The sequence below is a fragment of the Salvelinus fontinalis genome, unplaced genomic scaffold, assembly GCF_029448725.1.
Source record: "Salvelinus fontinalis isolate EN_2023a unplaced genomic scaffold, ASM2944872v1 scaffold_0118, whole genome shotgun sequence".
Classification (NCBI taxonomy): domain Eukaryota; kingdom Metazoa; phylum Chordata; class Actinopteri; order Salmoniformes; family Salmonidae; genus Salvelinus; species Salvelinus fontinalis.
Genome location: NW_026600327.1, coordinates 24,702 through 40,000, shown reverse-complemented (window position 1 = coordinate 40,000; position 15,299 = coordinate 24,702). Strand labels below are relative to the sequence as shown.

The 15,299-nt window shown below is 43.7% G+C and overlaps 1 protein-coding gene across 2 annotated transcripts in view; it reads right to left on the bottom strand.

Annotated features, from left to right (window-relative positions):
• LOC129843335 (sodium/mannose cotransporter SLC5A10-like) overlaps positions 1-15,299 on the bottom strand; it is a 162,160-nt gene that overhangs the window by 143,132 nt on the left and 3,729 nt on the right. The window lies entirely within an intron of this gene.

The following is a 15,299-nucleotide window of genomic DNA, read 5'->3' as shown; positions in this document are numbered from 1 at the left end:
TACTACAGTGTGCCAAGATTTGTTGCTGTGGGTTGTATTTACAATTTACCATTGTAAATACAACCCATATTTATGCTTATTTATTTTCCATTGTGTACTTTAACCATTTGCATATTGTTAGAACACTGTATATATATAATGTGACATTTGTAATGTCTTTATTGTTTTGAAACTTCTGTATGTGTAATGTTTACTGTTAATTTTTATTGTTTACTTCACTTTTGTATATTATCTACCTCACTTGCTTTGGCAATGTTAACACATGTTTCCCATGCCAATAAAGTCCCTTGAATTGAATTGAATTGACAGAGAGGGGAGAGAGAGAGACAGAGAGAGAGAGAGAGAGAGAGAGAGAGAGAGAGAGAGAGAGAGAGAGAGAGAGAGAGAGACCAAAGAAGAAGAGAGGTTTCATCAACTGTGAGGTATTGTACAATAATCAGCTGGTTACACTGCCCCCTGCTGTCTGTTGATGGTACTACTACTATACATAATAATCAGCTGGTTACACTGCCCCCTGCTGTCTGTTGATGGTACTACTACTATACATAATAATCAGCTGGTTACACTGCCCCCTGCTGTCTGTTGATGGTACTACTACTATACATAATAATCAGCTGGTTACACTGCCCCCTGCTGTCTGCTGATGGTACTACTACTATACATAATAATCAGCTGGTTACACTGCCCCCTGCTGTCTGTTGATGGTACTACTACTATACATAATAATCAGCTGGTTACACTGCCCCCTGCTGTCTGCTGATGGTACTACTACTATACATAATAATCAGCTGGTTACACTGCCCCCTGCTGTCTGCTGATGGTACTACTACTATACATAATAATCAGCTGGTTACACTGCCCCCTGCTGTCTGTTGATGGTACTACTACTATACATAATAATCAGCTGGTTACACTGCCCCCTGCTGTCTGCTGATGGTACTACTACTATACATAATAATCAGCTGGTTACACCTCCCCCTGCTGTCTGTTGATGGTATTACTACTATACATAATAATCAGCTGGTTACACCGCCCCCTGCTGTCTGCTGATGGAACTACTACTATACATAATAATCAGCTGGTTACACTGCCCCCTGCTGTCTGCTGATGGTACTACTACTATACATAATAATCAGCTGGTTACACTGCCCCCTGCTGTCTGCTGATGGTACTACTACTATACATAATAATCAGCTGGTTACACTGCCCCCTGCTGTCTGCTGATGGTACTACTACTATACATAATAATCAGCTGGTTACACTGCCCCCTGCTGTCTGTTGATGGTACTACTACTATACATAATAATCAGCTGGTTACACTGCCCCCTGCTGTCTGCTGATCGTACTACTACTATACATAATAATCAGCTGGTTACACTGCCCCCTGCTGTCTGCTGATGGTACTACTACTATACATAATAATCAGCTGGTTACACTGCCCCCTGCTGTCTGCTGATGGTACTACTACTATACATAATAATCAGCTGGTTACACTGCCCCCTGCTGTCTGCTGATGGTACTACTACTATACATAATAATCAGCTGGTTACACTGCCCCCTGCTGTCAGTTGATGGTACTACTACTATACATAATAATCAGCTGGTTACACTGCCCCCTGCTGTCTGTTGATGGTACTACTACTATACATAATAATCAGCTGGTTACACTGCCCCCTGCTGTCTGCTGATGGTACTACTACTATACATAATAATCAGCTGGTTACACTGCCCCCTGCTGTCTGCTGATGGTACTACTACTATACATAATAATCAGCTGGTTACACTGCCCCCTGCTGTCTGCTGATGGTACTACTACTATACATAATAATCAGCTGGTTACACTGCCCCCTGCTGTCTGTTGATGGTACTACTACTATACATAATAATCAGCTGGTTACACTGCCCCCTGCTGTCTGCTGATGGTATTACTACTATACATAATAATCAGCTGGTTACACTGCCCCCTGCTGTCTGTTGATGGTACTACTACTATACATAATAATCAGCTGGTTACACTGCCCCCTGCTGTCTGTTGATGGTACTACTACTATACATAATAATCAGCTGGTTACACTGCCCCCTGCTGTCTGTTGATGGTACTACTACTATACATAATAATCAGCTGGTTACACTGCCCCCTGCTGTCTGTTGGTGGTACTACTACTATACATAATAATCAGCTGGTTACACTGCCCCCTGCTGTCTGCTGATGGTACTACTACTATACATAATAATCAGCTGGTTACACTGCCCCCTGCTGTCTGCTGATGGTACTACTACTATACATAATAATCAGCTGGTTACACTGCCCCCTGCTGTCTGTTGATGGTACTACTACTATACATAATAATCAGCTGGTTACACTGCCCCCTGCTGTCTGCTGATGGTACTACTACTATACATAATAATCAGCTGGTTACACTGCCCCCTGCTGTCTGCTGATGGTACTACTACTATACATAATAATCAGCTGGTTACACTGCCCCCTGCTGTCTGTTGATGGTACTACTACTATACATAATAATCAGCTGGTTACACTGCCCCCTGCTGTCTGTTGATGGTACTACTACTATACATAATACTCAGCTGGTTACACTGCCCCCTGCTGTCTGCTGATGGTACTACTACTATACATAATAATCAGCTGGTTACACTGCCCCCTGCTGTCTGCTGATGGTACTACTACTATACATAATAATCAGCTGGTTATACTGCCCCCTGCTGTCTAGTGATGGTACTACTACTATACATAATAATCAGCTGGTTATACTGCCCCCTGCTGTCTAGTGATGGTACTACTACTATACATAATAATCAGCTGGGTACACTGCCCCCTGCTGTCTGCTGATGGTACTACTACTATACATAATAATCAGCTGGTTACACTGCCCCCTGCTGTCTGTTGGTGGTACTACTACTATACATAATAATCAGCTGGTTACACTGCCCCCTGCTGTCTGCTGATGGTACTACTACTATACATAATAATCAGCTGGTTATACTGCCCCCTGCTGTCTAGTGATGGTACTACTACTATACATAATAATCAGCTGGGTACACTGCCCCCTGCTGTCTGCTGATGGTACTACTACTATACATAATAATCAGCTGGTTACACTGCCCCCTGCTGTCTGCTGATGGTACTACTACTATACATAATAATCAGCTGGTTACACTGCCCCCTGCTGTCTGTTGATGGTACTACTACTATACATAATAATCAGCTGGTTACACTGCCCCCTGCTGTCTGTTAATGGTACTACTACTATACATAATACTCAGCTGGTTACACTGCCCCCTGCTGTCTGCTGATGGTACTACTACTATACATAATAATCAGCTGGTTACACTGCCCCCTGCTGTCTGTTGGTGGTACTACTACTATACATAATAATCAGCTGGTTACACTGCCCCCTGCTGTCTGCTGATGGTACTACTACTATACATAATAATCAGGTGGTTATACTGCCCCCTGCTGTCTAGTGATGGTACTACTACTATACATAATAATCAGCTGGGTACACTGCCCCCTGCTGTCTGCTGATGGTACTACTACTATACATAATAATCAGCTGGTTATACTGCCCCCTGCTGTCTAGTGATGGTACTACTACTATACATAATAATCAGCTGGTTACACTGCCCCCTGCTGTCTGCTGATGGTACTACTACTATACATAATAATCAGCTGGTTACACTGCCCCCTGCTGTCTGCTGATGGTACTACTACTATACATAATAATCAGCTGGTTACACTGCCCCCTGCTGTCTGTTGATGGTACTACTACTATACATAATAATCAGCTGGTTACACTGCCCCCTGCTGTCTGCTGATCGTACTACTACTATACATAATAATCAGCTGGTTACACTGCCCCCTGCTGTCTGCTGATGGTACTACTACTATACATAATAATCAGCTGGTTACACTGCCCCCTGCTGTCTGTTGATGGTACTACTACTATACATAATAATCAGCTGGTTACACTGCCCCATGCTGTCTGTTGATGGTACTACTACTATACATAATAATCAGCTGGTTACACTGCCCCCTGCTGTCAGTTGATGGTACTACTACTATACATAATAATCAGCTGGTTACACTGCCCCCTGCTGTCTGTTGATGGTACTACTACTATACATAATAATCAGCTGGTTACACTGCCCCCTGCTGTCTGCTGATGGTACTACTACTATACATAATAATCAGCTGGTTACACTGCCCCCTGCTGTCTGCTGATGGTACTACTACTATACATAATAATCAGCTGGTTACACTGCCCCCTGCTGTCTGCTGATGGTACTACTACTATACATAATAATCAGCTGGTTACACTGCCCCCTGCTGTCTGTTGATGGTACTACTACTATACATAATAATCAGCTGGTTACACTGCCCCCTGCTGTCTGTTGATGGTATTACTACTATACATAATAATCAGCTGGTTACACTGCCCCCTGCTGTCTGTTGATGGTACTACTACTATACATAATAATCAGCTGGTTACACTGCCCCCTGCTGTCTGTTGATGGTACTACTACTATACATAATAATCAGCTGGTTACACTGCCCCCTGCTGTCTGTTGATGGTACTACTACTATACATAATAATCAGCTGGTTACACTGCCCCCTGCTGTCTGTTGGTGGTACTACTACTATACATAATAATCAGCTGGTTACACTGCCCCCTGCTGTCTGCTGATGGTACTACTACTATACATAATAATCAGCTGGTTACACTGCCCCCTGCTGTCTGCTGATGGTACTACTACTATACATAATAATCAGCTGGTTACACTGCCCCCTGCTGTCTGTTGATGGTACTACTACTATACATAATAATCAGCTGGTTACACTGCCCCCTGCTGTCTGCTGATGGTACTACTACTATACATAATAATCAGCTGGTTACACTGCCCCCTGCTGTCTGCTGATGGTACTACTACTATACATAATAATCAGCTGGTTACACTGCCCCCTGCTGTCTGTTGATGGTACTACTACTATACATAATAATCAGCTGGTTACACTGCCCCCTGCTGTCTGTTGATGGTACTACTACTATACATAATACTCAGCTGGTTACACTGCCCCCTGCTGTCTGCTGATGGTACTACTACTATACATAATAATCAGCTGGTTACACTGCCCCCTGCTGTCTGTTGGTGGTACTACTACTATACATAATAATCAGCTGGTTACACTGCCCCCTGCTGTCTGCTGATGGTACTACTACTATAGATAATAATCAGCTGGTTATACTGCCCCCTGCTGTCTAGTGATGGTACTACTACTATACATAATAATCAGCTGGGTACACTGCCCCCTGCTGTCTGCTGATGGTACTACTACTATACATAATACTCAGCTGGTTACACTGCCCCCTGCTGTCTGCTGATGGTACTACTACTATACATAATAATCAGCTGGTTACACTGCCCCCTGCTGTCTGTTGGTGGTACTACTACTATACATAATAATCAGCTGGTTACACTGCCCCCTGCTGTCTGCTGATGGTACTACTACTATACATAATAATCAGCTGGTTATACTGCCCCCTGCTGTCTAGTGATGGTACTACTACTATACATAATAATCAGCTGGGTACACTGCCCCCTGCTGTCTGCTGATGGTACTACTACTATACATAATACTCAGCTGGTTACACTGCCCCCTGCTGTCTGTTGGTGGTACTACTACTATACATAATAATCAGCTGGTTACACTGCCCCCTGCTGTCTGCTGATGGTACTACTACTATACATAATAATCAGCTGGTTATACTGCCCCCTGCTGTCTAGTGATGGTACTACTACTATACATAATAATCAGCTGGTTATACTGCCCCCTGCTGTCTAGTGATGGTACTACTACTATACATAATAATCAGCTGGGTACACTGCCCCCTGCTGTCTGCTGATGGTACTACTACTATACATAATAATCAGCTGGTTACACTGCCCCCTGCTGTCTGTTGGTGGTACTACTACTATACATAATAATCAGCTGGTTACACTGCCCCCTGCTGTCTGCTGATGGTACTACTACTATACATAATAATCAGCTGGTTATACTGCCCCCTGCTGTCTAGTGATGGTACTACTACTATACATAATAATCAGCTGGGTACACTGCCCCCTGCTGTCTGCTGATGGTACTACTACTATACATAATAATCAGCTGGTTACACTGCCCCCTGCTGTCTGCTGATGGTACTACTACTATACATAATAATCAGCTGGTTACACTGCCCCCTGCTGTCTGTTGATGGTACTACTACTATACATAATAATCAGCTGGTTACACTGCCCCCTGCTGTCTGTTGATGGTACTACTACTATACATAATAATCAGCTGGTTACACTGCCCCCTGCTGTCTGTTGATGGTACTACTACTATACATAATACTCAGCTGGTTACACTGCCCCCTGCTGTCTGCTGATGGTACTACTACTATACATAATAATCAGCTGGTTACACTGCCCCCTGCTGTCTGTTGGTGGTACTACTACTATACATAATAATCAGCTGGTTACACTGCCCCCTGCTGTCTGCTGATGGTACTACTACTATAGATAATAATCAGCTGGTTATACTGCCCCCTGCTGTCTAGTGATGGTACTACTACTATACATAATAATCAGCTGGGTACACTGCCCCCTGCTGTCTGCTGATGGTACTACTACTATACATAATACTCAGCTGGTTACACTGCCCCCTGCTGTCTGCTGATGGTACTACTACTATACATAATAATCAGCTGGTTACACTGCCCCCTGCTGTCTGTTGGTGGTACTACTACTATACATAATAATCAGCTGGTTACACTGCCCCCTGCTGTCTGCTGATGGTACTACTACTATACATAATAATCAGCTGGTTATACTGCCCCCTGCTGTCTAGTGATGGTACTACTACTATACATAATAATCAGCTGGGTACACTGCCCCCTGCTGTCTGCTGATGGTACTACTACTATACATAATACTCAGCTGGTTACACTGCCCCCTGCTGTCTGTTGGTGGTACTACTACTATACATAATAATCAGCTGGTTACACTGCCCCCTGCTGTCTGCTGATGGTACTACTACTATACATAATAATCAGCTGGTTATACTGCCCCCTGCTGTCTAGTGATGGTACTACTACTATACATAATAATCAGCTGGTTATACTGCCCCCTGCTGTCTAGTGATGGTACTACTACTATACATAATAATCAGCTGGGTACACTGCCCCCTGCTGTCTGCTGATGGTACTACTACTATACATAATAATCAGCTGGTTACACTGCCCCCTGCTGTCTGTTGGTGGTACTACTACTATACATAATAATCAGCTGGTTACACTGCCCCCTGCTGTCTGCTGATGGTACTACTACTATACATAATAATCAGCTGGTTATACTGCCCCCTGCTGTCTAGTGATGGTACTACTACTATACATAATAATCAGCTGGGTACACTGCCCCCTGCTGTCTGCTGATGGTACTACTACTATACATAATAATCAGCTGGTTACACTGCCCCCTGCTGTCTGCTGATGGTACTACTACTATACATAATAATCAGCTGGTTACACTGCCCCCTGCTGTCTGTTGATGGTACTACTACTATACATAATAATCAGCTGGTTACACTGCCCCCTGCTGTCTGTTAATGGTACTACTACTATACATAATATTCAGCTGGTTACACTGCCCCCTGCTGTCTGCTGATGGTACTACTACTATACATAATAATCAGCTGGTTACACTGCCCCCTGCTGTCTGTTGGTGGTACTACTACTATACATAATAATCAGCTGGTTACACTGCCCCCTGCTGTCTGCTGATGGTACTACTACTATACATAATAATCAGGTGGTTATACTGCCCCCTGCTGTCTAGTGATGGTACTACTACTATACATAATAATCAGCTGGGTACACTGCCCCCTGCTGTCTGCTGATGGTACTACTACTATACATAATAATCAGCTGGTTATACTGCCCCCTGCTGTCTAGTGATGGTACTACTACTATACATAATAATCAGCTGGTTACACTGCCCCCTGCTGTCTGTTGATGGTACTACTACTATACATAATAATCAGCTGGTTACACTGCCCCTTGCTGTCTGCTGATGGTACTACTACTATACATAATAATCAGCTGGTTACACTGCCCCCTGCTGTCTGTTGATGGTACTACCACTATACATAATAATCAGCTGGTTACACTGCCCCCTACTGTCTGCTGATGGTACTACTACTATACATAATAATCAGCTGGTTACACTGCCCCCTGCTGTCTGCTGATGGTACTACTACTATACATAATAATCAGCTGGTTACACTGCCCCCTGCTGTCTGTTGGTGGTACTACTACTATACATAATAATCAGCTGGTTACACTGCCCCCTGCTGTCTGCTGATGGTACTACTACTATACATAATAATCAGCTGGTTACACCGCCCCCTGCTGTCTGCTGATGGTACTACTACTATACATAATAATCAGCTGGTTACACCGCCCCCTGCTGTCTGTTGATGGTATTACTACTATACATAATAATCAGCTGGTTACACTGCCCCCTGCTGTCTGTTGATGGTACTACTACTATACATAATAATCAGCTGGTTACACTGCCCCCTGCTGTCTGCTGATGGTACTACTACTATACATAATAATCAGCTGGTTACACTGCCCCCTGCTGTCTGCTGATGGTACTACTACTATACATAATAAACAGCTGGTTACACTGCCCCCTGCTGTCTGCTGATGGTACTACTACTATACATAATAATCACCTGGTTACACTGCCCCCTGCTGTCTGTTGATGGTACTACTACTATACATAATAATCAGCTGGTTACACTGCCCCCTGCTGTCTGCTGATGGTACTACTACTATACATAATAATCAGCTGGTTACACCACCCCCTGCTGTCTGCTGATGGTACTACTACTATACATAATAATCAGCTGGTTACACCGCCCCCTGCTGTCTGTTGATGGTATTACTACTATACATAATAATCAGCTGGTTACACTGCCCCCTGCTGTCTGTTGATGGTACTACTACTATACATAATAATCAGCTGGTTACACTGCCCCCTGCTGTCTGCTGATGGTACTACTACTATACATAATAATCAGCTGGTTACACTGCCCCCTGCTGTCTGTTGATGGTACTACTACTATACATAATAATCAGCTGGTTACACTGCCCCCTGCTGTCTGCTGATGGTACTACTACTATACATAATAAACAGCTGGTTACACTGCCCCCTGCTGTCTGCTGATGGTACTACTACTATACATAATAATCAGCTGGTTACACTGCCCCCTGCTGTCTGTTGATGGTACTACTACTATACATAATAATCAGCTGGTTACACTGCCCCCTGCTGTCTGCTGGTGGTACTACTACTATACATAATAATCAGCTGGTTACACTGCCCCCTGCTGTCTGCTGATGGTACTACTACTATACATAATAATCAGCTGGTTACACTGCCCCCTGCTGTCTGTTGATGGTACTACTACTATACATAATAATCAGCTGGTTACACTGCCCCCTGCTGTCTGCTGATGGTACTACTACTATACATAATAATCAGCTGGTTACACCGCCCCCTGCTGTCTGTTGATGGTACTACTACTATACATAATAATCAGCTGGTTACACTGCCCCCTGCTGTCTGTTGATGGTACTACTACTATACATAATAATCAGCTGGTTACACTGCCCCCTGCTGTCTGTTGGTGGTACTACTACTATACATAATAATCAGCTGGTTACACTGCCCCCTGCTGTCTGCTGATGGTACTACTACTATACATAATAATCAGCTGGTTACACTGCCCCCTGCTGTCTGTTGATGGTACTACTACTATACATAATAATCAGCTGGTTACACTGCCCCCTGCTGTCTGTTGGTGGTACTACTACTATACATAATAATCAGCTGGTTACACCGCCCCCTGCTGTCTGTTGATGGTACTACTACTATACATAATAATCAGCTGGTTACACTGCCCCCTTCTGTCTGTTGATGGTACTACTACTATACATAATAATCAGATGGTTACACTGCCCCCTGCTGTCTGTTGATGGTACTACTACTATACATAATAATCAGCTGGTTACACCGCCCCCTGCTGTCTGTTGATGGTACTAATACTATACATAATAATCAACTGGTTACACCGCCCCCTGCTGTATGCTGATGGTACTACTACTATACATAATAATCAGCTGGTTACACCGCCCCCTGCTGTCTGTTGATGGTACTACTACTATACATAATAATCAGCTGGTTACACTGCCCCCTGCTGTCTGTTGATGGTACTACTACTATACATAATAATCAGCTGGTTACACTGCCCCCTGCTGTCTGCTGATGGTACTACTACTATACATAATAATCAGCTGGTTACACTGCCCCCTGCTGTCTGTTTATGGTACTACTACTATACATAATAATCAGCTGGTTACACTGCCCCCTGCTGTCTGTTGATGGTACTACTACTATACATAATAATCAGCTGGTTACACTGCCCCCTGCTGTCTGTTGATGGTACTACTACTATACATAATAATCAGCTGGTTACACTGCCCCCTGCTGTCTGTTGATGGTACTACTACTATATATAATAATCAGCTGGTTACACTGCCCCCTGCTGTCTGTTGATGGTACTACTACTATACATAATAATCAGCTGGTTACACTGCCCCCTGCTGTCTGCTGATGGTACTACTACTATACATAATAATCAGATGGTTACACTGCCCCCTGCTGTCTGTTGATGGTACTACTACTATACATAATAATCAGCTGGTTACACTGCCCCCTGCTGTCTGTTGATGGTACTACTACTATACATAATAATCAGCTGGTTACACTGCCCCCTGCTGTCTGTTGATGGTACTACTACTATACATAATAATCAGCTGGTTACACTGCCCCCTGCTGTCTGCTGATGGTACTACTACTATACATAATAATCAGCTGGTTACACTGCCCCCTGCTGTCTGTTGGTGGTACTACTACTATACATAATAATCAGCTGGTTACACTGCCCCCTGCTGTCTGTTGATGGTACTACTACTATACATATAATCAGCTGGTTATACTGCCCCCTGCTGTCTGTTGATGGTACTACTACTATACATAATAATCAGCTGGTTACACTGCCCCCTGCTGTCTGTTGATGGTACTACTACTATACATAATAATCAGCTGGTTACACTGCCCCCTGCTGTCTGTTGATGGTACTACTACTATACATAATAATCAGCTGGTTACACTGCCCCCTGCTGTCTGCTGATGGTACTACTACTATACATAATAATCAGATGGTTACACTGCCCCCTGCTGTCTGCTGATGGTACTACTACTATACATAATAATCAGCTGGTTACACTGCCCCCTGCTGTCTGTTGGTGGTACTACTACTATACATAATAATCAGCTGGTTACACCGCCCCCTGCTGTCTGCTGATGGTACTACTACTATACATAATAATCAGCTGGTTACACCGCCCCCTGCTGTCTGCTGATGGTACTACTACTATACATAATAATCAGCTGGTTACACCGCCCCCTGCTGTCTGTTGATGGTACTACTACTATACATAATAATCAGCTGGTTACACCGCCCCCTGCTGTCTGTTGATGGTACTACTACTATACATAATAATCAGCTGGTTACACCGCCCCCTGCTGTCTGCTGATGGTACTACTACTATACATAATAATCAGCTGGTTACACTGCCCCCTGCTGTCTGTAGATGGTACTACTACTACACATAATAATCAGCTGGTTACACTGCCCCCTGCTGTCTGTTGATGGTACTACTACTATACATAATAATCAGCTGGTTACACTGTCCCCTGCTGTCTGCTGGTGGTACTACTACTATACATAATAATCAGCTGGTTACACTGCCCCCTGCTGTCTGCTGATGGTACTACTACTATACATAATAATCAGCTGGTTACACTGCCCCCTGCTGTCTGCTGATGGTACTACTACTATACATAATAATCAGCTGGTTACACCGCCCCCTGCTGTCTGTTGATGGTACTACTACTATACATAATAATCAGCTGGTTACACCGCCCCCTGCTGTCTGTTGATGGTACTACTACTATACATAATAATCAGCTGGTTACACTGCCCCCTGCTGTCTGTTGGTGGTACTACTACTATACATAATAATCAGCTGGTTACACTGCCCCCTGCTGTCTGCTGATGGTACTACTACTATACATAATAATCAGCTGGTTACACTGCCCCCTGCTGTCTGTTGATGGTACTACTACTATACATAATAATCAGCTGGTTACACTGCCCCCTGCTGTCTGTTGATGGTACTACTACTATACATAATAATCAGATGGTTACACTGCCCCCTGCTGTCTGTTGATGGTACTACTACTATACATAATAATCAGCTGGTTACACCGCCCCCTGCTGTCTGTTGATGGTACTAATACTATACATAATAATCAACTGGTTACACCGCCCCCTGCTGTATGCTGATGGTACTACTACTATACATAATAATCAGCTGGTTACACCGCCCCCTGCTGTCTGTTGATGGTACTACTACTATACATAATAATCAGCTGGTTACACTGCCCCCTGCTGTCTGTTGATGGTACTACTACTATACATAATAATCAGCTGGTTACACTGCCCCCTGCTGTCTGTTGATGGTACTACTACTATACATAATAATCAGCTGGTTACACTGCCCCCTGCTGTCTGTTGATGGTACTACTACTATACATAATAATCAGCTGGTTACACTGCCCCCTGCTGTCTGCTGATGGTACTACTACTATACATAATAATCAGCTGGTTACACTGCCCCCTGCTGTCTGTTGGTGGTACTACTACTATACATAATAATCAGCTGGTTACACTGCCCCCTGCTGTCTGTTGATGGTACTACTACTATACATAATAATCAGCTGGTTATACTGCCCCCTGCTGTCTGTTGATGGTACTACTACTATACATAATAATCAGCTGGTTACACTGCCCCCTGCTGTCTGTTGATGGTACTACTACTATACATAATAATCAGCTGGTTACACTGCCCCCTGCTGTCTGTTGATGGTACTACTACTATATATAATAATCAGCTGGTTACACTGCCCCCTGCTGTCTGTTGATGGTACTACTACTATACATAATAATCAGCTGGTTACACTGCCCCCTGCTGTCTGCTGATGGTACTACTACTATACATAATAATCAGATGGTTACACTGCCCCCTGCTGTCTGTTGATGGTACTACTACTATACATAATAATCAGCTGGTTACACTGCCCCCTGCTGTCTGTTGATGGTACTACTACTATACATAATAATCAGCTGGTTACACTGCCCCCTGCTGTCTGTTGATGGTACTACTACTATACATAATAATCAGCTGGTTACACTGCCCCCTGCTGTCTGCTGATGGTACTACTACTATACATAATAATCAGCTGGTTACACTGCCCCCTGCTGTCTGTTGGTGGTACTACTACTATACATAATAATCAGCTGGTTACACTGCCCCCTGCTGTCTGTTGATGGTACTACTACTATACATATAATCAGCTGGTTATACTGCCCCCTGCTGTCTGTTGATGGTACTACTACTATACATAATAATCAGCTGGTTACACTGCCCCCTGCTGTCTGTTGATGGTACTACTACTATACATAATAATCAGCTGGTTACACTGCCCCCTGCTGTCTGTTGATGGTACTACTACTATACATAATAATCAGCTGGTTACACTGCCCCCTGCTGTCTGTTGATGGTACTACTACTATACATAATAATCAGCTGGTTACACTGCCCCCTGCTGTCTGCTGATGGTACTACTACTATACATAATAATCAGATGGTTACACTGCCCCCTGCTGTCTGCTGATGGTACTACTACTATACATAATAATCAGCTGGTTACACTGCCCCCTGCTGTCTGTTGGTGGTACTACTACTATACATAATAATCAGCTGGTTACACCGCCCCCTGCTGTCTGCTGATGGTACTACTACTATACATAATAATCAGCTGGTTACACCGCCCCCTGCTGTCTGCTGATGGTACTACTACTATACATAATAATCAGCTGGTTACACCGCCCCCTGCTGTCTGTTGATGGTACTACTACTATACATAATAATCAGCTGGTTACACCGCCCCCTGCTGTCTGTTGATGGTACTACTACTATACATAATAATCAGCTGGTTACACTGCCCCCTGCTGTCTGCTGATGGTACTACTACTATACATAATAATCAGCTGGTTACACTGCCCCCTGCTGTCTGCTGATGGTACTACTACTATACATAATAATCAGCTGGTTACACTGCCCCCTGCTGTCTGTAGATGGTACTACTACTACACATAATAATCAGCTGGTTACACTGCCCCCTGCTGTCTGTTGATGGTACTACTACTATACATAATAATCAGCTGGTTACACTGCCCCCTGCTGTCTGCTGATGGTACTACTACTATACATAATAATCAGCTGGTTACACTGCCCCCTGCTGTCTGTTGATGGTACTACTACTATACATAATAATCAGCTGGTTACACCGCCCCCTGCTGTCTGTTGATGGTACTACTACTATACATAATAATCAGCTGGTTACACCGCCCCCTGCTGTCTGCTGATGGTACTACTACTATACATAATAATCAGCTGGTTACACTGCCCCCTGCTGTCTGTTGATGGTACTACTACTGTACATAATAATCAGCTGGTTACACTGCCCCCTGCTGTCTGTTGATGGTACTACTACTATACATAATAATCAGCTGGTTACACTGCCCCCTGCTGTCTGTTGATGGTACTACTACTATACATAATAATCAGCTGGTTACACTGCCCCCTGCTGTCTGCTGATGGTACTACTACTATACATAATAATCAGCTGGTTACACTGCCCCCTGCTGTCTGCTGATGGTACTACTACTATACATAATAATCAGCTGGTTACACTGCCCCCTGCTGTCTGTTGATGGTACTACTACTATACATAATAATCAGCTGGTTACACTGCCCCCTGCTGTCTGTTGATGGTACTACTACTATACATAATAATCAGCTGGTTACACTGCCCCCTGCTGTCTGTTGATGGTACTACTACTATACATAATAATCAGCTGGTTACACTGCCCCCTGCTGTCTGTTGATGGTACTACTACTATACATAATAATCAGCTGGTTACACTGCCCCCTGCTGTCTGTTGATGGTACTACTACTATACATAATAATCAGCTGGTTACACTGC